The sequence below is a fragment of the Cibotium barometz genome, chromosome 61 (genome assembly GCF_041138505.1).
Source record: "Cibotium barometz isolate CiBa-2024 chromosome 61, ASM4113850v1, whole genome shotgun sequence".
NCBI classification, from domain to species: Eukaryota; Viridiplantae; Streptophyta; class Polypodiopsida; order Cyatheales; family Cibotiaceae; genus Cibotium; species Cibotium barometz.
In genome coordinates, this window is record NC_141106.1 from 35,926,270 (window position 1) to 35,951,307 (window position 25,038).

Here is a 25,038-nt window from a genome sequence, read left to right on the forward strand (position 1 = left end):
TTCCCTGAAACAGAAGCTCAAAATAAATTCTCCAAGGTGCATTAGGAATTAATTAAAAATTATTTAAAAGACCTTAGCCTAAGGGTCGAGATTTTTAAAAATTTTTGGATTATGGTCCAAAAGAATTAAGATTTCTATGGGCCAATAAGATTAATACAAGTGTTGAGATGAGATAAATCCAATGAATAAAAGAAAATACCCAAAAATGAGTAAATGCTCACATAAGATGAAGAGTTGACTGAGTACAAGGTTTATTAGTTAAAAACTATGAGATATTACTAAAAAAAATGAGATATTTTGGAATAATGATACATTTTTGATACCTTGGTAAGGAGGGAGAGACTTTGAGGTAGGTGCCTATTTCACACATGTGGATGAGTTTTTAATTCAAAAATATTAAGATATTTTTATCTCTCCTCTCTCTTGAATCAAACTAGATCAAAATGAGAGCTAAACTAGTCCAAATTCAACCAAACTGAACTTGGAAATTCTAGAACGTAGTTGGACTCAGTTTTAGTGGCCTTCCTCACCTATAAATAGACCCTTATTCTTTTGTATTCTCATCTGTGATGAGAACTAGACCATGCCATTACTACATTAAAATAAGCATATTTTCTATTATCCCTTAAAAATCCTCTACATTTTGGAGAGATTGGAGCTTCTCTCTCTCTCTCTTCAACCATCCTTGGAGCTTTCCTCTCAACACACTAACCAATTGATTGGTTGGGGGCTTCTTCTAAGATAGAGAAGCAAGCAAATCAAGAGGTAAGATGTAATTTCATGGTTTTTTCTCTAATATTCTCAATGTTTTCACTTCTCAACTCCTCTCAAGCTTGAGAAGTTTCAAATGAATGGTTTTTCAATGCAAATTAAGCTTTCTAAAGAATTCTAATGATTAATCACAAAAACTTTACATTTATGCTTAATTAGGATGCTTTTTATGCTTAATTAGGATGCTTTTTATGTTTATCTCTCTCTCCCCAAAAGAATGGTCATTCCTATGACCAATTCTCTATTCAAATGATGCTTCTCATTGATAAATTCTCAATTCAAAAATCAAACTCTATGCTAGTTAAGCTAGAGGTTAAAGAAATGGCTTTTTAATGCTTATATGCTAATAAAATTATGATAAACTTATGATTTAATTCCATAAATTGGATTTAGGTCTAAATGATAGTTATTCTATCATAATAGTATTACAAAGTCTTATTCTTTCCAAAAATATTAAAATTATCAGTAATAGCAGAGCGAAGCTATTTCAAAATTTTTAGAAATTAATACATAACTCATTTTTCTGTTTAATGTGAAAAGAGGACTTCCTACCATATTCTAGGATTATTCATCCTATGCTAAAAGAATAATTTTCATTACATTCATGGAAAACTAATTTTTAGTATTTATGCGTAAATAATTAATTAGAGAAATGAGAAATTTTTGGTATTTCTATTTTTATGCAAAAAGAGGAATTCCCATGATAATGGAGATCCATGTAATTAAATGGAAAGAGAGAAAATTTGATATATTAAAATAATGAATATTTTTATTTAAATTTAAAAAAGAATTTTTAAATAAATTTATTTTTATGCATGAGAAAATTTAAATGATAAAAGAGGAATTCCCATGACATTCGAAAATCAATCATTTAAATTGTAAAAGTAGAATTCTTGGCATAATTAAATTAATGGATATTTTTATTTAAATTTTAAAGAAGAATTTTAGATAAATTTATTTTTATGCATGAGAAAATTTAAATGATAAAAGAGGAATTCCCATGACATTTGGAATTTAATCATTTAAATGGTAAAAGTGAAATTCTTGGCATATTTGAATTGACGGATATTTTTATTTAATTTTAAAAAAAATAGATAAATTTATTTTATGATAAAAGAGGAATTCCCATGACAATTAGAATCCAATCATTAAATGAGAAAAAGAGAATTTTATGCTTATTTAAAAAAATAGATATTGGTATTTAGTTAAAAGAAAAAAATTTATGGTATTTAAGTAGAGAAAGAAATGAATTAATTTTTGGTATTTAAGTAGAGAAAGAAATGAATTAATTTTTAGTATTTATTGGTATTTAAGTAGAGAAAGAAATGAATTAATTTTTGGTATTTAAGTAGAGAAAGAATTGAATTAATTTTATGGTATTTAAGTAGAGAAAGAATTGAATTAATTTTTGGTGACAAAAGAGAAATTTTTACCAAAATTTTCCCTAGAGAATTAGGGTTGATAAATTAAGTGGTAGAAAGAATATCTTTAGATATTTTATGTGGTTAAATCACTAAATTGGTGTTTATCCAAAATGAGATTAAATGGAAGAAGAGTATTTTCATTAAAATTTGATATTCTTATATAAAACCAATTCTTAATCTATTATGATTAAGAAGGAAGAAATTCACTAACACTACAAGGGATCGAGCTCATACCCGCGCTCCTAGCCGCAAAAATTGACTTGTGCAAAAAAAGTACGGGCCCGTGTATCAACGCGTGTATCATCGCGGCCAGAGACATGCGTGTAAAAGCGCGTGTATAGAAGCAGTCAGACGTGCTGATACAAGGGCGTATACACGCGTTTTGTCAGTTTAGCTGCGCTTAGACGCACTGATACGAGGGTGTATACACGTGTTTTGTCAGTTTAGCTGCGCTTATACACACGCATTTCACAGAGTGTCCGCATATATACACACGATTTTTACAGAGTTGATGCGTCTATACACGCGAACAGAGAGCAAAAAAAAAATCCAAAGAGTGCTATTTGGTACCTGAGTGCTATTCCAGCATTCTAGCACCCAATAGCACTCTCTGGATTTTTTTTTGGGTGCATTGCACCATCCACGAGGAAGATTTAGTGCATTGTCATTACACGATTCAAGAACGACATGAATGCATACATTGTCAATACACGATTCAAGACAGACATGAATGCATACATTGTCAATACACGATTCAAGACAGACATGAATGCAATACTATCAATTCACGATTCAATATTACTATCAAAATTTTATGTGTACACATATATACAAGGGAGTCCATATGTCGAAGTAGCCCATGGCTTCAGTTACAAAAATATATATACAACCACATCCTCAATATGGAATGTGATACTATAAGTCTGAGTACTACTCAGACCCAGATGATGACTCGCTGCTCCCTCCATGATCAGATGAGCTCACATCAGTATACATGTCCGATGAGTAGTGCTCACGTCCAGCAGGAGCAGTGGCAACGGGTGGATCATCAGTGGTGGTAGGATCATCAAAACAGGTGCAATAGCAGCTTGTTCTTGTTCAAGTAATATATAGTATATAAGTATATATATATGTAATTCAATAAACCAAAATCATTCGTTGAGAGTTTTCAAGTACTTGTTGACCGTATGGTCTCATGGCCATCTCAAACTGCGCGTCCGTAATACGTCCCTCGACTCTGAAGAGGGCCCACGTGTCACGTCTGCGTGTCACGTCTGCTATGCCGGCAAGCATACCCAGTATCGTAGGCTGTGGGCTTCCTCCCCATAACCCATCACTGTATCATAATCAACACAATTTGTAAGATTAAAACAATCATAGAATCAATGAATTAAGTAAACAATCAAATAAAGTGGCAAGATACGAACTCTGCTTCCCATGACTCGACGCCACCAGATCCGAAATGCAAAGATCCAATGGTCTCCATCTGGATCCGTCGTGCCTCCACATGCTGCCTGCTCTTCACGCCACCCTCTGCTCGTTTCTTTGCCTCCTTCCACTCGCGTTTGTGCGCAGTGGGTGGCAGGTTTCTCGGCAGGATAGCCACTCGCAGCTACATTTAGCCCATCATTGTACGCGAGTTTCTTAAGGTGAGATCTTTTATTACTTAAGATCTCCCTTATTCACGTCCTTCCCCATACATCCAAGAATGTCGCATGTGGGGAATTGGGGTACCGACTATGTACAACATCTATCACCTCCCCAACTAATTAGCTATTTTGATCTTTAAATCTAATAAAACAATTTCTGTACAAGTTTGAAACTACCCCATGCATGTACTCCATTACCTCTTTCCCCCTCGCATCCATCACTACCCCTCCCCTATCCGTCACATCATAGCAGACCACTCCCTCCACCTCTCTCACCTCCTCTTCATCCTCACTGTCTCCTCTAACTCTTCTCCCTCTATCTCCTCTCTCACCGTGTGCCCTACTACCTCCCCCACCAAAGCACCCGCCGCATCCTCCACTCCCACTCTTCCTACTGCGGCATTTTCTCTCCTCTGTACTGCCGGTGGAGTCACGACGACTGGGGGATTGTCTACGTGACTGTGGCCGTGAGGGAGTACGTGATGGTGGCTATGAGCCCTGACGTGACGGTGCCTAGGAGGGTGTGCATGAGTGTGTCTGGGAACGGGGTATGTCTCCTCGGTGGGCGTGGAAGAGGAGAAGCTGCATGCCATCTCGTCGGACTCGCAGGCATAGACGGCAGTGGAGTGACATGGAAACTCGGGGGCGGGGTATAGATACTAGGCAATCTAGGAGGGGGATAGGCATACATATACTCTGTAAGCTCAACTGGACCAAGATGGCATCCAAAATGATTTAGCATCTCCATCATCCAAGTGCCGTACACAAATGGATCGGATGAAGAACCTAGATCCATGAAGAATCTGCAAAAATAAAAGTATATACATGATTTTATCAAAGCACAAATGCAAGGTAGCACATATGATTTTGTGAAGGCAAGCCATATGCACATGGGATCATCTCTCTCTTGAGTTGGATCGCAAGCATGGGTGAAACACAGTCGCGTGTAAAAACCCATCCAAAAACGCGTGTATATGTGCGTGAATAGTCTGTGCAAACAGGGTACACGCAGACATACACGCATTCCTACACGCGGCCTGCGTAAAAAAATTTCGAAAACGATCGACCACTGACAAATCTTTCTTATAATAAAAAAAGCCCAGACTGTCACAATCGTTCACAAAAGGACTGAAGCAAGCACGACCAGAGAAGGACGGAGACAATCGCATAAGGAAAAGAGACAATCTCATAAACAAATGGAAGGAAGAGATAGGACAAAGGACAAACTGACTCACCTCTAAAAAAGTGAGTCTTCTTTTTGGTTGGTTTCCTTCACCTGTGTCTGCTCCTTACACCCATGTCTACTCCTTGCACTTGGCTTTAGTGCTCTGTTGGAAGAGGCGGCGACGAAGGAGAGAAAAGCTGAGTTTGAAAATGGTTTTTTGGAGAAGGCGGCGGGTTATTTTAGGTATAGACAGGTGGTTGCATGTAGGAGCGTGTGTATTTTCGCATGTATAATAAAACAGTCGCGTTTATACACGCGATTTTAAGGATTTAGACGCGCTGATACACGCGATTTAAAACAGTGAGACGCGCTTTTACACGCAATTAACACAATATACAGCCACGTTTATACATGCACTTTTAAGGATATAGACGCGCTGTTACACGCGATTAACACAAGATATAGAAACTTTTTATACTTTCATTAAAAACTGATTATGATTATGTGTTTGCTCTTTTGTACATAGGATGTCATCAACCTCCTAAAGTAGTTCTGGTGAGGATGAGACAATGTGTCATCGTAATCGCGATGTGTGGTTGGGACAAAGGATCAAGTGTGTGTAATCGATGTCAAGGATGCATTGTACGAGTGCGTCGAATACCTTGAATCACATCTCCATGTATGGAGAATGGAATCAAACAGGTTTAGAGGTGAGTAGATGTAAATTGATAGTATTCAAATGACTCATGGTATCCAAATTAAATTAATGGAGTTGTAATATATATTACTCTAATTGAAGCAAGATGCAGTACCACACACTAACATGGTGCCCTACGCGCGGCGAGAGCACGCAAAGCATCGACGAGATGATGCTAGAGCCTCGGGATCTATTATCAGAGATGAGTGGGAAAGGGATGACAATAGCCCTACACCCCACGAAGTTGTGGAAGAGGAAGTGTTTGATGAAGACCTTAAAAGACTTTGTGAGGCAAAGTGCAAGGCCCAAAGGAAGCATGGCCGAGGGTTGGTTGATACAAGAGTCTCTTGTATATATTTCAGAATTTCTTGGTCAGGTGGACAACTCTTTGCCGTGACTATGGAGCAATGAAGAGGACTTGAGGATGACCTCTATTATGCCTCAAGGAAAAGGACAGAGTAAAGTAATTGACAGAACATTGATTGATGATCTCAATTTCACTTGCATCCTTAATAGTGATGTGATGAGCAGATGGGTTACAAGATATGAGGATGCAAAGACAAAAAGGCAAGCAGAAAGACCTCTCTTTCAGAGGCAATATGGCTCTCGTAAGGCGTACCCTAAGCATCTAGCAACACTTCTGAATGATATCCATGTTGATTGGTTGCATGAGGAAATGGAGAGAGCAGAGAGTGGCGAGGGGCTGCATATCACAGCGGAAGAATGGGGGTATGCACGAGGATGCATGTTAAAGGTACATAGAACTAATGTTTTGCATTAGTTGTAAGTGTTATCTATCTGCCAATGGTACATGACATTAAATGGTGGTACATCATCCTTATTGCACCATGTTCCAAAGTGATGTATAATACATTCATCACTGATATGGTGCATATGGAGGATGTAACAACCCGCAATGAAGATGATGTCGAACATGCCAATGAAGATGTTGTGATCGATGATCAAGAAATAAGAGATGAGATATTGGCCACCCAAGGCCTAGTTAAGTAAGTTTTGGGCACTCAAGTGTGAATAAGGGCCAAATGTATACAAGGCATTTTCTCATCATGAAAAGACACAATCCCCTTTATGCTATAGAGAGATCTTCTTTGTGTCTTGAGAGAGAGTGAGAGAGAGAGCATTCTAGCATTATGCACTTGTATGATTCATGCTTGTGTAGGAGAGTGAGAGAGAGAGAGAGAGAGTGATTGCCTTATGCAATGGTGCAAGCGACTCTACGATGACAGCATGGAGGTGGAGCTTAACAAGTGAGCTTGGAGGCCTCAAGGGACTCAAGTTAGAATCATTGGTAAGTGCCCTATGACAATTGTGATTTATTGCTCATCCTTTAGGTGAATGCATTGAGTTTCTTCTTGGAGGTGTGGTAACCCATAACAATATTCTTTTCAGTGCGGCCAGGCATGTGCCACTTCTACAATGTGCCTATTTTTTCTTTTTGCAACACCATTCTATTTTACGGAGTGTACTTGTATGCAAAATGTCTCTTGATTCTCTACTTTCTCAGGAAATATTTCAACTCATTGGAGAAATATTCTCCCCCACCATCTGATCTCAAGCATTTTATTTGCATGTATTTTTCTTTCTGGACCAAGGCTTTAAATCTCTTTTACGAATCATTGGACCATTGTTGTCCAGAATTTTGGTTTCCTTATCAGCCACCACCACGTTAGCCGCCTCGACCACATCCTCTATCTGTGCCTCTACCTGAATTGGAGTAGAAGGTCTGGAGTCTGATGTGTTCTTGCTTTGTGAAGAAGAGTCCTCACCTAGAGACTTTTCTTCTATTATCAACATAGACACCAAGTCCCAAAACTTAGAAATATTCTCTCTAATTGTAATGGAGGTCTTGAATTGCTTGTACTAAATCATCATCTTCCACTGATACATTGATAGACCCAAGGGATTCAACAATGCCCTTGATCTTTAAAGCATACTCATTGATAGACATGCTTTTCTTTTCCATAGTATGCAACTCTTGTTTTAGCTCCGGTTTCCTTGCCTTTGTATTGGTTTGAAACATTTACACTAGGTTTTTGCCATGCAACTGCTAAAGTGTTGGCATCATGTAAGTCTCCTATCATTGTGTCTATGACACTAATCGAAAGCTAATATATGACTTTCCTTGCACCGTGGTTCCAATCCTTAAATGCCTTTATATCTGTTGGAGTGGCATTCTCTTCAGAAAACTCTGGAGACTTCTCATTGTCTTCTTTGACATAGTCCCAAAATCCTTTACCCGTTAGGAAATTGGTCATTCTGAACTTTGAGGCATAAAAGTCTTTCTTGTCCAGCTTCTCACTAACAATCTAATTGAGTCCGTCAGACATGCTTTCCTAGAACAATCAGAAACCTGCAAACAAATAATTTCTATATGCAACTTTTAGCATAACCTGTAGGTCACTAGATCTAACCAGAGTACATGTACATACACTCAATATCAACGATACATGTACAAACATTGTTTATATTCTCAAAATGTGTTGCTGCACTCTGCAATAATCAGATTTTGACCAAAGATAGTTCTCAACCAGAACTTCTTGAAACTATCGACGAAAATACCTCGCAGTGAGACAGAACGAAAATACCTCGCAGTGACAGAACGAAGACCGAACCGCACCCGAAACGCGATTTTGGCTGCAAAACATTAGTACAAAGTATTGTGTACCACATAGGCACCTCCAAGTCTGTGAGGACAACTCCTCAATTGGAGATGTGTAGCTCTTGGAGCTACTGAGGGGTGTTGTATCTAAACTAAGAGGGGAAGAGATGATGATGCTCTTACTTGTGTACCGTTTCCTTCCTTGCCTCTTGCTTGCCTCCTTAGCTCTCACACAAACCAGAGCTTTGACACCATAAAGAGAATGCAGGGGAGAGAGAGAGCTTGAGTTCCTTGCAAGCAAATACACACGTACACACAAGAGAGTGCAAGACACGTGAGAGAGATGGATGGCTGAATTTTCTTCTATCTTCTTCTCTTCTCTACAACCATATCGCTAAAAGATAAGAGTACATACATAAAGGGAAATTACTCTCCTACAATAACATACAAATGTTCAATCCATAGTTTGAATAACGTGACTATATGAGCTCGTGCTATAGCTGTGCCATAACTCTAATACTCCAAAAGTGGTTGTCACATAGCCTGTCTCATCAACTGGCAGCATATCAACCATAATCTTACTAACCATGCCAGTGGTATAAGTGTGAAAGCTATCACCCAAGCGGGTCATTAATGTTCGTCTTGTAGCACTAGTTGAGCTCGATATCTCACCATATTCCCCTAACACCACGTGTAAATGTCTCTAAGTCCCATGTGCCTAGGTCCATCTCCCATGTGTATGTGTAAGCCTAAAATCCATTTGTTATACTACAAAGGAGAGGATTATTCACATTGGAGTAATTTCCATCTCTTGCAATGATCAGATATGACACCTCAAGGAGGATAGGCATGTGATTGGAGATTTTTTTAAATACCATTAGTGTGTTGAGCATATTCATATACATGTGTACATCAATTCTAGACATAAGAGGATTTAGATTGGAGGGGCATCTACTAATCCTTTGTCCATTTTTCATAATACACATAAATTTCAACTTTATTTAGCATGTGTTAAATTTATGATTCATCTATCATCCTAAAGACTAGATTCTAAGAGTTTCATGTCAAGCATGGGCTGTGGGAGGAGGAGGTACATCTTGGGCTACTCAAAAGGCAATGCTGTTTGTCGGGTTGTAGACCAACATCATCGGTGTGTTGCAATCAGGCTTGTACCGTGCAACATGGGCTGATGTTGGGTTGATTTGGAATCCATCTATGCACCACTAGTTGATGTCGAGTTGTACATAGATGTGTTGTAGACATGTTGGTACCATGCAATATGCTCTCATTTTAGGCTGATTTTATTCGTAAATATTAATGTTAAATGCCAGAGATATCATGCCAATGTTGTTGATCAAAGGTTTAAAAAAGGTCATTTTACAATGAATGAAACATGTTTACATTTCATGGAATGCTTCTCAACCGTAGGGGAGCGCCCCCAAGCTTAAGGCTAGATCAACACTATGCTTGACTCCTCACCTAAGCGTTGGTGTCCCACACCACAAGAATTGACATCCCCACCAGTGTTAAGCTTGAGCCAGACCTAGCTCTAGGTCCTAATTAACAAGGTCTCCATCTCTTTGCAGGCATAATCCTCGTTTATATAGACTATTGGTGAGAGTATCTTTGACTTTGAAGCTGCTTATATTAGATTGGTACACTAGCTTGCTAATACTCAAATTGAATGACCCATAAGTAAGCTCTACTGAATTTGAGACAATTAAGTGCATGTTGCATGGAGGTGCTAACTACATTGTTTGAACTATGCATGAATGTGGTAACTAGTTATGGTGGTGAGTAGGACAAAACATTTAGTAGTAATTGAAAGGAAAATTGGAGTCCATGCCTAAAGGATTAGGATGGCCTTAGGATGGGGTTGATATGTACATCCCTAGCATCACCCCTAACATGTTGCCTTACAATTTTGATGTTTTTCTTGATCATGGCAATGAATGTGCAAGATATAGATTTGGTTGAGTTATTTTTTCATAGAAAAGAGATTTAAATCATACAAAAGGAGATCTCATGCCAAAAGGTTGGAAAAATCTCAACTAATCAAGAACACTATGCTGCCATAAAAGCACCGTTGGAGTGGAGGAGAAGAAAATACCATGGTTCCAATCTCTTATAAATCTATTGCGTTCTACGACAAAATACCAAACAACACTTGTTTTAGAAAAGGCTAAGGTAAGCTCTTGTCTTGAACACTTTCCCTCTTTGTGTGTGCCCTACTCTTCCCTCTATCTATCCATCTCTGTCTATCCCCTATTTTTCTCTCTCTTCCACCTCTCTCTCTCTCTCTCTCTCTCTCTCTCTCTATATATATATATATATATATATATATATATATATATATATATATATATATATATATATACACACACACACACACACACACACACACACACACACACACACACACATATATATATATTTATTATAAAAGGGTTATTCTTATTAAAATTGATTTCTATGCATAGAAAGATGCATAAAAGAATTTTTTTATTATAAAAGTGTTATTCTTATTAAAACTGATTTCTATGCATAGAAAGATCCATAATGGAATTTTTTATTTAAAAGTGTTATTCTTATTAAAATTGATTTCTATGCATAGAAAGATGCATAAATGATTTTTTTATTATAAAAGTGTTATTCTTATTAAAATTAATTTCTACGCATAGAAAGATGCATAAAGGAATTTTTTTATTATAAAAGTGTTATTCTTATTAAAGTTGATTTCTATGCATAGAAAGATGCATAATGGATTTTTTTAATTATAAAAGTGTTATTCTTATTAAAATTGATTTCTATGCATAGAAAGATGCATAAAGGAATTTTTATTATTATGAAAGTGTTATTCTTATTAAAATTGATTTCTATGCATAGAAAGATGTATAACAGAATTTTTGTTATTATAAAAGTGTTATTCTTATTAAATTTGATTTCCATGCATAGAAAGATGAATGAAGGAAATTTTTTTATTATAAAAGTGTTATTCTTATTAAATTTGATTTTTATGCATAGAAAGATGCATAAAGAAATTCTTTTTATTTTAAAAGCGTTATTCCTATTTAATGCATAAATAGATGCATAAAAGGATTTTTTTTATATAAGTGTTATTCCCATTGAAGTTGATTTTTATGTATAAAGAATTTTTATATCAAAATTAGAATTCTCTTAAATTCTATGAGTATTTGATAAATGAATAATTAAATACTCTAAGAGAGAAATTTCTATCATTTTATATTCACACGGATTGTAAAAAGAAAATTCAAGAAATCCATCGAGATCGAAATATTCAGATAAATGATTAATTTATTCATCATTGGAATTCAAAACTAATTTAGAAATCAGTTAAGTGAATATTCAAAGAAAGAAATTGAGTAAAATAGAAACTAAATTATCAAACCTTTTAGGGAGCATTTGGTATATGTTTTTCTAAGGAAAGTTCGGTTGCAACAGCTAGTGGGGAGTGTTCAAAGGACAGCTCACGCGGCAAAGCCTGCCCAGGTCTTGACCAACCTCGGTATGGTTGAAAAATGGTACGCTTCCGGTACGATGGGCGAGGGCCGATGAAGCAGTCCCTAAGTGAAGTGTCAGGACACCTAGAGGATCCTAGAGGGTTCTGACCAGGAGATGCACGGGCTCGCGGTGCTATGACACCCATGCGTATGTCGTGGAGGATATGTATGATGGACGAAATGATTATTGTAATCTGTTACTAGATCTCGTTGTTGCTGATCTCGTTGTTGCTGGTCTCAACGGAGAGTCCAGAGTGATACTATTTTTTGAGAAACAAGGGACTGGATGGAATTTTTGAGTTATGACATTTGTAACCAATAACTGTTTGCCAATGGATTATTTTATATGTTAAAGTTTTAAAGAGGAGTGTGTGCGTATCTGTATTTGAAAGCAAAAGTTAAGAAAGGCATTCAATTATGGGTGGGTGAGTAATTGTCTGGTTCTATCGATTCCAGTGGTTGGGGCCCATGGGCCGGATGGGATCAGTGGATTTTTAATAATTAAATTGAAATAATAGGAATACGCTTAGAATTCCAGTAGTTAAATCTTGAAGAATTTCTCAAATGAGTAGATCAATGGCTGTGCCTGACTTTGGTTAGGAAAAAAGCGTTGATTTCCTCAAATGATTAGATCAACGGCTGTGCCTGATTTCGGTTAGGAAAAAAGCATTGATTTCTTCAAACTAAGTTAGTGATAGTTTTCCTTCTATCTGGTTTAATTAGGTGAAGGATAGTTTAGTCTTAACCCCGTTAGAAAATTCGTTAAGAAAATAAAAAAGGTGAAATCGTCCCCGTTTTTCGGGCAAGGAAAATTATCCCGGTATCAATTTTGGAATGACCACCAGATTAGTCTCGTGTCCGGACATTCAAGGGGTGAGGCCTCGAGTGGGAAATCCTACCCCGTGTAAGAGGAAGCTACTTCCGCTTCTAGCAACTGGGAATCTAGTGCACGGAGGGGGCAGAGGGGTCTCACAGCTGGTATCAAAGCGCTGTTGTAAACTTACAAAATAGCAGCAAAAATTACCTAAAATTTTAAAGTAAATATAGAAAATAATGTTTTCACTTGTTAAGATTATGTTTGAAATGAACTTCATAAATTAAAAACTCATAAATTGAATTGGATTTTTAGATGGATACCCCAAATCTGCCTAGCATTCTTGGACTCTCCCAAAGTCAGGATATGATTGCCTTTGCCTTCAAAAATCTCATTAACTCCGCTACAACCCGAGAAAGCAGAGTGAGACTCGCTCGTCACTTTGAGGATCTATATTTTCCTGATCCAGTAGAGCGACTCTAGAGAGAAAAGTATTCGCGTCAATACCAATCAACGATAGAGACTCAGACAGAATATCTTGCTAGCCATGATCTAGGAGTTATTTAACTTTAAAATCACTCACCCCAAAATTTTAGAATTTCTTGTCGTATTTTTAGACTTCTTAGCCGCTTTATTCCTAGGAGAAGAATTACAACACCATTATCAGTGATGAATCGTGTATATCATAGCATGTCTCCATTGCATTATCGCCTTTTTATGCGTACGCGATTGAGGCGATGACTTTTGGAGCCAAGACGCTCTATGTATATATCAAAAACTTTTGATAATAAATGATGTTTTGCAAGAGATTCCAGATTGTTTTCATGGTTGTGAATATTGGTTAATAAATTTATCAAAGTGAATCTTGTTTTCAAGAATTATGATGGAATATTTATTTGTTTAAGAAATAAATCTCAAAAATTAAATAGTCATAAATCTGATGACAAAGTTAAGTTGACAAAAATATCGTTTTGTCATAATCATGAGGTGCGCGGCCCGCGCGGTAGGCAGCCGGATCCTCTGACTCGATGATGAAGAGTTAGATCTGGATGTTCATAAAACCTTGCACCGATCCCAACCTGGTCCCTTCAAGGGTGAAGGGGAACAGTTAGGAGAAGTAGTGGAAAAATGGATCGAGGCAATGGAAGAGTATTTTGATGTAACCGGTTATAACGAGAAGAGCAAAATGGCTCTCGCCATATTGAAAATTGTGGAAACGGCCAAGGTCGCATGGAGGAACCATTGCGAGACAGACCGTCTCAACCAGAATACCCAGACCTGGTTAGATCTTAAAGCTTACCTCAGGAAGAGGTTTTGCTCTCCGGGCTTCGTCGAAACCAAAATGAATGAGTTCTTGGAACTGAAGCGGGATAGCTGGACGATTGAAGAATACCATCATGCATTTGCCCTTCTCCTCAAATATTCTCCACTTTTGGATGAAGAGCAGCTGATGGCCAGATTTATTCGAGGGATGAATGAGCCATTGGACACTTTAGTGAAAAATGCCAAACTAGTCTCAATGGCAGAAGTTGTCAGAATGGCAAAGGACTTTGCTAAAGCATTTTTTGTTTAGGGTCCCGCCAAAGCCTGCACCCTCAACCTTTAAAAGGTTCCAAACCCCGGGAAGTGCTTCAAACTTTCCACCCCCAAGGAGGCAGCAAGGCCCTAATCAGAATCAAGATGCTGGGAAATTCAGAAGTGAAGAAAGACCCTTCCCTCAGAACACTTTCTCAGGAGCCCCACCTCTTTTAAGGATTCAAAGGGATGAGCTTAAAAGTGAGAACAGGTGTTTTGGGTGTCAGGGTTTCGGTCACCAGCTTAAAGACTGCCCAACTCCTGCCATGTCAAGAGGATAGGGAAGTCAAGGACCTAGAGTGCAGAGACCAGCCCCTTCATATCAGTCAACGTCTCACCCAAATCAGTCAACTCAGGGTTTGTCTCACCAAATCAGTCAACTCAAGGTCTGTCTCACCAAAAGTAGTCAAATCAAGGTCCGTCTCACCAGAATCAGTCAAATCAGGGTCTGTCTCACCAAAATCAGGGCAATCCCAGGAGGACTCCAGCTCAACCATCTGCCTCTGTTCAGAGTAATCTCAAAACTCCCTCCCAGAACTGGGGTAACCAAAGAGAAAGAGTTTTGCCCTAATCTGCAGCAGCTAGAGCAGTTACGATAGCAGAAGTAGTGGAAGAGGAAAGAGTTCAGACTTATGCTACGAATGAAAACCAAGGGCCAAATCGTCAATTCTCTATCATCCATGCTCCAGCTGAGTATAAGGGTAAGCCATTTAAGCTTTTGATTGATTCAGGCAGTACTCATTTATTTATTTCCCCAGGATGCTTGCGTAAGCTAGTCTTAGAACAGAAATCAAGGAAACCTATGCAAGTTGAATTGGCCAATGGGAAGATTCTTTTCACTCACCATGAGACGGATCATATTCAGTTTAATCTAGATGGGAATGTAACTGTCTGCCAGTTCAGAGTCTTACCTTTGGGAGTTTTCGACGAAATCCTTGGAATGGATTGGCTCCAAAAAATCAAGCTGACATTCACTGTCACAATGGAACCATTTCCTTCCGTGACCTTCATGGGAACGAAGTTCAGGGAATCAGAATTTTCGGATCCCTAGATCTGCAATTAGTAAAAGCTTCTAGGTTACTGAAAGGACTTCGAAAGAAGTAGCTCATTTATGTTGTCAAAATGAATCCCGTAGACATAAAGTTAAAGGCTAAAGAACCAGAATGGTTAAGTGAGTATGATGATTTATTCCTAGCAGAGCTAACTGAGATGCCTCCGATTCGGGAAGTAGATCATGAGATAGAATTGACCCTCGGAGCTCAGCTAGTAGCCCAGCGCACATACAAAATGCCAGTCCCTGAAGCCATTGAACTCAAGGAACAACTTAGGCAGCTATTAGAACAAAGGGTTTGTAAGACCCCAGTGTTTCACCTTGGGGAGCACCAGTTCTCTTTCAGAAAAAGAAGGATGGAACGTTAAGACTCTGTGTGGATTACAGAGGTCTCAATCAACTGACAGTTAAGAATAAGTATCCTATCCCCAAAATTTATGAGCTTCTAGACAGGCTAAATGGAGCCCAAATCTTCACAAAGATAGATCTCAAATCAGGGTATTACCAGATCAAGATTAATGATCAAGATATCCCGAAGATAGCCATCAATACTCACTATAGGGGCACTATGAATTTACTATCATGTCATTTGGATTGACAATTGCCCCAGCTATATTCAATCGCCTAATGCAGGACATTCTCAAAGAATACTTGGATGATTTTATTCTTGTTTTCTTTGATGATATTCTGATTTACTCAAAGAATGTAGCTGACCATGAAGCTCACGTCCGTAAAGTTCTTGAGATTCTAAGGAAGCATCAACTCTTTGCAAAAAAGAGCAAATGCACTTTCTTTGTTGACCATGTTGAATACTTGGGCTTTTTGTTATCCAAAGACGGAATTTCTCCAGATTTCGCAAAAGTCCAAGCAGTCATAGATTGGCCTGAACCAAAGACAGTGAAAGAAGTTAGGGGATTCTTGGGATTAATTGGTTGGTATATAATTTTTATACCTAAGTATGCTCTCATAGCTTCCCCCTGACTAATCTTCTCAAGAAGAATACCCCGTTTCAATGGTCTGCCAGGTGTTAAAGCCCTTTTGATAAGCTGAAGACTGCCTTGGTAACCAATCCTGTTCTAAAGTTGCCAAATTTCTCTATACCCTTGGAGGTAGTAACTAATGCTAGTGGTTTTGCCCTGGGAGGTGCGCTCATGCAGGAAGGTCATGCAGTGGCCTATGAATCCCGAAAACTCAAAACACATGAGAGAAATTATGTTGTCCATGACCTGGAGCTACTTTTAGTAGTCTATGCCTTGAAGTTGTGGAGACATTATCTACTGGGTCAAAGATTCACTTTGATGATAGATCATCATAGCTTAAAGTGGATCTTCACTCAGAAGGATCTCAACATGCGCCAAAGAAGGTGGATGCAGACCCTGCAGGAATTTGATTTTAAAATCAAGTACCGCTCAGTCAAAGAAAATGTGGTAGCAGATGCCCTCCAGCAGAAAAGCCTCCTTGCAATCACAGTGGTGTCAAATCCATTGATTATTGAAGCAAGAGAGAAGATCATGCAGGATAGATTCTTGGCCCTATTACTATCCTACTTATGCTCAGTCAAAGAAAATGTGGTAGCAGATGCCCTCCAGCAAAAAAGCCTCCTTGCTTGCAATCACAGTGGTGTCAAATCCATTGATTATTGAAGCAAGAGAGAAGATCATGCAGGATAGATTCTTGGCCCTATTGCTATCCTACTTATGCAGGAAAGCAAAACTCCTCAGGAGTTGAACTGAGTTCAAGGGTATAGCCTGGATGAAGGAATTATCTATTATAATAGCAGGCTATGCATTCCCAATGATGAGGAAACTAAGGGTCAAATTCTGAATGAAGCCCATGATAGCCTTATAGCAGGAATCCAGGTTTCATCACCTACATGTCTGTAAAGAAAAGCTTCTTTTGACCTGGACTAAAAAAGGATGTACTTAATCATATATGTCAATGCTTGATATGTCAGAAAGTCAAAGCCGAGAGAGTAAAAATGCTTGGGAAGCTACATCCATTAGACATCCCCCGGTAGACATCCCCCGGCGGATGAAGTGGGAATGTATCAGTATAGATTTTATTACTGGACTACCTTCAGTGCAATCCCCCCAGATGAAGTGGGAATGTATCAGTATAGATTTTATTACAGGACTACCTTCAGTGCAATCAGGTTACAACTCCATCTTCGTGGTAGTTGACAGTCTAACCAAAGTTGCCCATCTGTAAAAGAAACCTACACTGCAATGGATGTGGCCAGAGTGTTCCTCAAGGAAATCTTCAGATTCCATGGCCTACCCAGGAGAATAGTAAGTGATCAAGATCCCAAATTCACATCAAGATTCTACCATCAAACAATGTGATCCCAAAGTCGAGGGACGAGGCAAAGAAAATGATCGCATCCCAAGATTCTGGACTGCATTCTTCGAAGTAGTAGGAACTTTCTTGGATCTCATCACAACTTACCACCCCGAGACCGATGGTAAGAGAAAGGGTGAACCAAGCAATCAAAGATATACTACAGTCATGTTGTGGGAACCCAAGAAGTGGCTAAGCTATCTGCACCTAGTCGAATTTGCCTACAATGCTTCTTATCACCAAAGTATCGGGATGAGCCCTTTCAAAGCTCTGTATGGACAAGATTGCCTAACACCATTAACTTGGTCTGACCCATTGATTGGGGTCGAGATGTCCAGACAGATGATTGACGACATGGAGCAGCAGCAGCAGAGCAGCAGATGCAGTCAATTCGTAAGCATATAAAAGCTGCCCAGGATAGACAGAAGCACTATGCAAATAAGAAGAGGTCAGACAGAAAATTCAAAGAAGCAGATATGGTCTTCATTCGAGTATGCCCCAAAAGAAGTTCTCTATCTCTTGGGAAGTACAAGAAGTTATCCCCCAGATACTATGGGCCATATCTGATTACAAAGAAAGTAGGTGACTTAGCCTATGAACTTCTTCTGCCTCCTCATCTCAAAGTACATAATGTATTTCATGTCAGCCTACTTAAGAAGTATGTACCAACCCGAATCACGTGCTTAATGATGAACTCTTAACTTCTTCAACCCAAGAGCAGATGAAACTCCAACCAGAAGAAATCCTTGATGTTTGAGAGAAGGTTCTCAAGAACAGAATTTTAAGAGAATTATTAGTCAAATGGAAGTTCTATCCTCTTGAAGATGCCACTTAGGAGAAAGAAGCCGAACTCATGTGCGGGATTACCCCCAATTTGCGAGATGAGAAAATCTCATGTTTTTCAAGTGGGAGAGGATGTAAGATACCTCCCTAGCCCCTCAAGATGTCCAGTTTCTTCCCCTGTAATCAATCCCCTTTTCAGAATAATAAAAGATCTTGTTTCTACCTGTTGTTTTGACCTAGAGAGAGAAAATATTCTAGAGAGAGGTAATTCAATTTTTAGATATCTTTGGATGGAAAAATATCCCTTTTTATTAAAATAAATTCCCCCAAAATAGAAGTTTAAAAATAAATTCCTAAGGTGCATTAGAAATAAATTATAATGTGCACAAAAGACCTTAGCCTAAGGACCCCTGTTTTTAGAAAATTTTGGATTAAGGTCCAAACAAAGGTTTGACAGGCCAATGAGATTAATCCAAATGTAGGGAGGAGATAAATTGAAGAATAAAAGAAAAAACCTCCCCAAAAATGAGTAAATACTCACATAAGATGAAGAGTGGGACTAAGGACCAAAGAAAAGAATTAAAAAATTAAATTTTGACACCTCAGTGTGGGGATCTCCCCTCATGAAGTAGGTGCCTTTTGTCATCATTACCCCCAATTTTTAATCAATAAAACGAGATATTTTCATCTCTCCTCTCTCCTATTTCAAATCTAGATCCAAAAAGTAAGCTGAACTGACCCAAAATGGTCAAAAATTGACCAAACTGATCTGGAAAATTCTAGAATCAGTTTGCTTGGCTAGAGGCTCCTTTTTCCCATAAATAGAAGCCTCCCCCTTTGTAAAATCTTAATGGTGTTTATGCACTGTTACTCTACTCTTGCCCTGAGCTATCTACATTGAATTTTTTAATAATTCAATTGTTTTTGGTGTAATCCTCTCCAAAGTGAATAGGTGGCCACTATTGCTTCAAATAAGAGTAGAACCCTGAATCCCTCAAGCCAAAGGAGAGCTTACAAGCTCCATGTAAGCTAATTTTCTTACTTTGTTTACAAATTTTAATGAAAAATCTATGGTTTTCTTGATTTTTATGTTTTGCAAATGATTGAATCAAATTCAAATGCTATGCCTTTGATGAAAACGCCACCCCCTTCTCTTCTTTACATTCCAACCTTTCTTAATCTTAGAAAGATTAACTAAGTGATTAATTAAACTCTTCTTATTATTTACTCTCTTGAATTTAGAAAATTGTGTAGATTAGAGTTTTATAATTCTAAATTGGGTTAATTAAGTTAAGTGAAGAAAGATAAAAATGAGAAATGGTCAGCCATATAAAGGAGGTTAATTCTAAATTGTGTAGATTAGAGTTCTATAATTCTTAATTAAGTTAAGTGAAGAAAGATAAAAATGAGAAATGGTCAGCCATACAAAGGAGGTTATGGCAAAATTTTCCAAAATTTTGTGAAAAAGAAAGTTTGTTTTTATGTTATTCCAAAAGAGTAATTCCCACCATTTTTGCATCTAAAAGAAATATTATAATCTATACATAGAAATCAAATTTAATAATTAACATCAGTGATATCCATGCATATTCATAGGTGAATATGTACATTGCAACAGTTGGCAGGGAGTGTTCAAAGGATGGCTCACGCGCCAAAGCCTGTGATATCCATGCATATTCATAGGTGAATATGTACATTGCAACAGTTGGCAGGGAGTGTTCAAAGGATGGCTCACGCGCCAAAGCCTGTGACCAGCAGCCTCGGTATAGTTGAAAAATGGTGCGCTTCTGGTACGATGGGTGAGGGCCAACGAAGCGGTCCCTGAGTGAAGTGCTAGGACACCTAAGGAAGGAGGATCCTATAGGGTTCTGACCAGGAGATGCACGGGCTCGTGGTGCCTATGACACCCATGCTGTGTATGTCGTGGAAGATATGTATGATGGACAAAATGATTATTGTAATCTGTTACTGGATCTCGTTGCTGACCTGTTGGTCTCAACAGAGAGTCCAGAGTGATACTGTTTTTCGAGAAACAAGGGACTAGATGGAATTTTTGAGTTATGACATTTGTAACCAATAATTGCCAATGGATTATTTTATATGTTAAAGTTTTAAAGAGGAGTGTGTGTGTCTGTATTCGAAAGCAAAAGTTAAGAAAGGCATTCAATTATGGGTGGGTGAGTAATTGTCTGGTTCTACTGATTCCACCAATGGTTGGGTGGTGGCTAACCCATGGGCCGGATGGGGTTAGGCTGGAATCAGTGGAGTTTTAATAAATTAAATTGAAATAATAGGAATAAGCTTAGAATTCGAGTAGTTAAATAAAAACCTAAAGAATTTCTCAAATGAGTAGATCAATGGCTGTGCCTGACTTTGGTTAGGAAAAAAGCGTTGATTTCCTCAAATGATTAGATCAACGACTGTGCCTGATTTCAGTTAGGAAAAAAGCGTTGATTTCTTCAAACTAAGTCAGTGATAGTTTTCCTTCTATCTGGTTTAATTAGGTGAAGGATAGTTTTCCTTCTATCTGGTTTAATCAGGTGAAGGATAGTTTAGTCTCTTGACCCCGTTAGAAAATTTGTTAAGAAAATCAAAAAGGTGGAATCGTCCCCATTTTTCGAGCAAGGAAAATTTTTCGGTTTCGGTTTTGGAATGACCACCAGATTAGTCTCGTGTCCAGACATTTGAGGGCGAGGCCCCGAGTGGGAAACCCTGCCCCGTGCAAGAGGAAACTACTTCCCTGCTACTAGCAACCGGGAATCCGGTGCACGGAGGGGGCAGAGGGGTCTCACAAGAGGCTTATGCTTCCTACATAGCAAGACCCTACGATATGATAAAAAATGCAAACTATTCACTAAACTCTTTGGAGCCAAAGATTTGCGTTAGCAAACAGTGATTAAGTAAAAAAGTAAACGTGAAAAATTCCTTGACAGGAAAAATGGAATAATAAGTCGGCGCTTTAAAATATATTTCAACTCTTGATTTCCAATGAAGATGCAATGTGATAACCATGATTCACATAAGAATTGGGAGGCTAGCCGGGATTTATAACTAAACCTTGAAGATTATTAGCCATATACAACGATAAAACTAATGCTTGAAAACTTCCAAATCTTAGCAGAGATATTTGCAAATCTGTGTGGACACGGGACCTTATTTCCAAATCACGTAAGAATACTCAAAAATTGAGAAACATAAGCCCCCTTTGTTAAGCTTGGATAACATAATAGAAAAGAAGTTACACAATCCTAATCATTGTTATCATGATCAGCGTCCTCCATATCTTCATCTTCTTCAGCATCTGCCTCAGCACCATCATCGTCTGATTGTGAGATGTGGAGTCATTGGGAGTGCAGGGGTGGTTGGGATCATCACTGGAGGTGAGGGCATCATCAACCATGGGTGGCTGTTCTTCCTCCTCCTCCTTTTCATCTTAGAACTTATTCTCCTCTTGTGCAGACTCTAAGAAACCTGGTGGAGTCTCGTCCGGGAGGTCGCTTGGTGAGAGAGATTTGGCAAGGCGTCACTTCTCTCTTTTTGAAATCTTCCTCCCGATCATCATCGGAGTTGAGGTATGATGATGGAGAAGAGGAAGGAGATGACATGAATAAGAGCCAAAATGCATAAAAGGAAGGAGGAATGACAACGTTTAAGACATTAGGTTCTTTATGTAGAAATCAGTCCACGTTCTTCTCATGAAATTTTTAGGATAAACAAATGTAAGAATAATAAAGACTTTATTAATGTGTTGGTTTTTAAATATTCATCTAGATTTTAATAAGATTAATGAGTCCTTGAAAATGTGTGGGAAGATAGGTTGTCCTTTTCTAGATTTGAAGAAGAGGACAAGTGATGATTCCTTGAACATTGACTTTGTGCATATTATACATTTTTTCTTTTTATTCCCAATGATAACGTGTGATATAGATTAAAAAATTAAATTGCATTGCATTCCAAGAGTTGTCAGCTGTTATGTTAGTATAATTTATTCTATATTTAATTTTTGTTGAGACAATCCCAAATGTTCAAGCATATTAATTCTAAACCAAATTTTATGCATATGGACGTCATTAATGCAACCATTTTTTGGGTGAGACTGGAGGTGCTTCCTTGGAGGTTCCTTTCTTGGGGGGGCGGGCAAGGTCTTCGCAGAAGTCATTGCGGTACTAAACAGTGTAGTAGAATATGAATAGATGTAGACCCCTTGCAAGTTCTTTGACCAAGATGTCATTGATATTGACATAGATCCGTCATTTCCAGAACCGATGTCTGCATTCCAAATCATAAGGGTCCTTCCACCCAATGATGTGTTACACACTTTTGTGAGAGACTGTGAATACAAAGGCAAGCTAGAGTTCCTCCCCAAAGAATATAATGGAAATTGTATTTTTGAGCTTACGAATGGAATAAAGTATATGGGGATGGAGAAAAAATACAAAGGAATTGTTTGAACAAAGCCTCAAACACATACCAGGTCAAACAAGTCCTTTGTATTGAGAAAGTCAGATTGTGGTGGCACTTTTCATGCACTTTTCAGTGCATGAATGAGACATGCACTTTTCAGTGCATGAATGAGACATGTGTGTTTTTGCTATGCTCCTCGAGTACGTCAATGCTATGAGCAAAAAATTACGAGCAAGATTCTTTCGAGCGAGAAAAAGAAGACCGACACCCAACTATAGTTCTCTTTGAAACTACAGGTGGTGACAAACGAGAGAGAGAGAGAGAGAGAGAGAGAGAGAGAGAGAGAGAGAGAGAGAGAGAGAGAGAGAGAGAGAGATTGTAAGATAGATTGAACATGTAGTCATGGCAATCCACCTAATTGTCACCATAAGATCTACCAAGCAAGGTTGTGCTATTGTGTTGTGCATTCCTTGAATGGATAATTTAGTTGTGTTTGCTTCTTTTTCTTTTTTGTAGGTAGGACAAGCGTTGGGCTTTACAAGGTTGGGGACACCCATGCCCAGGTGAAGGTCAGACGGCTCAACAACAAGCATGTCAAGATGCAGGTCTCCATTGTCCCCCACGACTCTGGCATGATGAGAAAGCAGTATGCTCTCAGAGCAAGCAATGATGCCAATCACGTGGTCACCTTCATTGACTCCACTGAGGCTGAGAGTCTCTTGATCCAAGGTAAGCATGTTTTCTCCCCTCCAAAAGAGCGTTTTAGGGTAAGCATGCATAATTATATACATTCATACCTAGTGCATGCATTCAAATATGCACATACATGAGGCTAAGGGTCGCTTGATCCAATTGTTTCAGGTGTAGGCATACATAACTACACAAGTGCTTTAATACATACACAATACATAAGGCTGAGAGTCTCATGTATGTACATACACATACGTACAAGCATATGGAGGGACTGCAAACTGAACCACACACTGATTGAGTAGGAAGAAGATTGATGCAATGTTGTTCCCTCCTGCTAGTTTCGCCAGCGAACTATGCAGGAGGAGCATTGGAAGTTCTCTCAAGCCACATTATCCGCAAGCTGTTAACATCATGCGCATGCAACAGCTCCTCGCAAGCAACATCATCCCTCCTGCTAGTTTCGCCAGCGAACTATGCAGGAGGGACCATTTAAGAGTGAACATTCAAGAGGAAAAATGCACCTCTTTTCTTTTTGGAGCCATTCTTGGCGTAGGTCGTGGATGCTCCTGCGTGGCTCGTGGATGCTCCTTCGCCTCTCTGCTCGTGCAGTCATACGATACTATGGGTTTCCCAACAAAATTCCGTGCAGACGTTTTTGCATTCCCAATAGAATTGCTCCACTACGATAGCATCCTGAGCAACTACACAGGAAAAGGACATCATAACTACATAAGTGTAGCTGTTGTTGCTCAAACGGTGAAGTATGAAGTATGAAGGCTGAGAGAGAGAGAAGTATGAAGGATGAGAGAGAGAAGGAGCGCCAGGGCCCAGGGGTGAGGGGAAGAGAGAGATAAGCCGCCGCCGTAGGCGGCGCCGCATTGAAGACTAGTATATATTTATATATATATGTTTTTTTTAATAAACTAATATTAATGATATATTACTTTGAGGTGAAATTAATTCTAGCAATGACAACTAATATAAAAATCATTTAAGATGCCACTCTCCCTAACCATGGCATGATGCTGTAACCGGGCTTCGCTTTAAGATTTTGTGATCTCAAAAAAGGCGAGGTTTTCTAAATAAGTTTTTAAGATAACTATTTTCTATATCTTAATGTGAAGAAATCCTGAAGATTATAAATTTCAAGATTTCTTTGAGACGCTACCTCTTTGAAGTAATGCTCATCTCCTTCTTTGGTAATTAGTCTTCTTTACTGCTCTTTGCACAATGGAAACTGCATATCTAGAGGACAAATTTGGAAGTAAGCAGGTGGAGCTAGCAACCACAAATGGTATCACCGAGGTTTCCAAACATTATCTCTCAATGACCTTTGGATTGAAGGAAGATTCACTCATTCTGCATCAGATGTTTGGTGACAAGAATGACGGTCTTTCATTTGAGATGCCAGCTATAAACAGAGGAGATCAGAATGTCTTTCAGCTGGACATTCAATTTGGGAGAACCTTTGTAGTTAGTGGAGAAAAAATGTTGTCTCGAAGCTGCACAGCTGAAGTTTTGGATGATGCTAAGG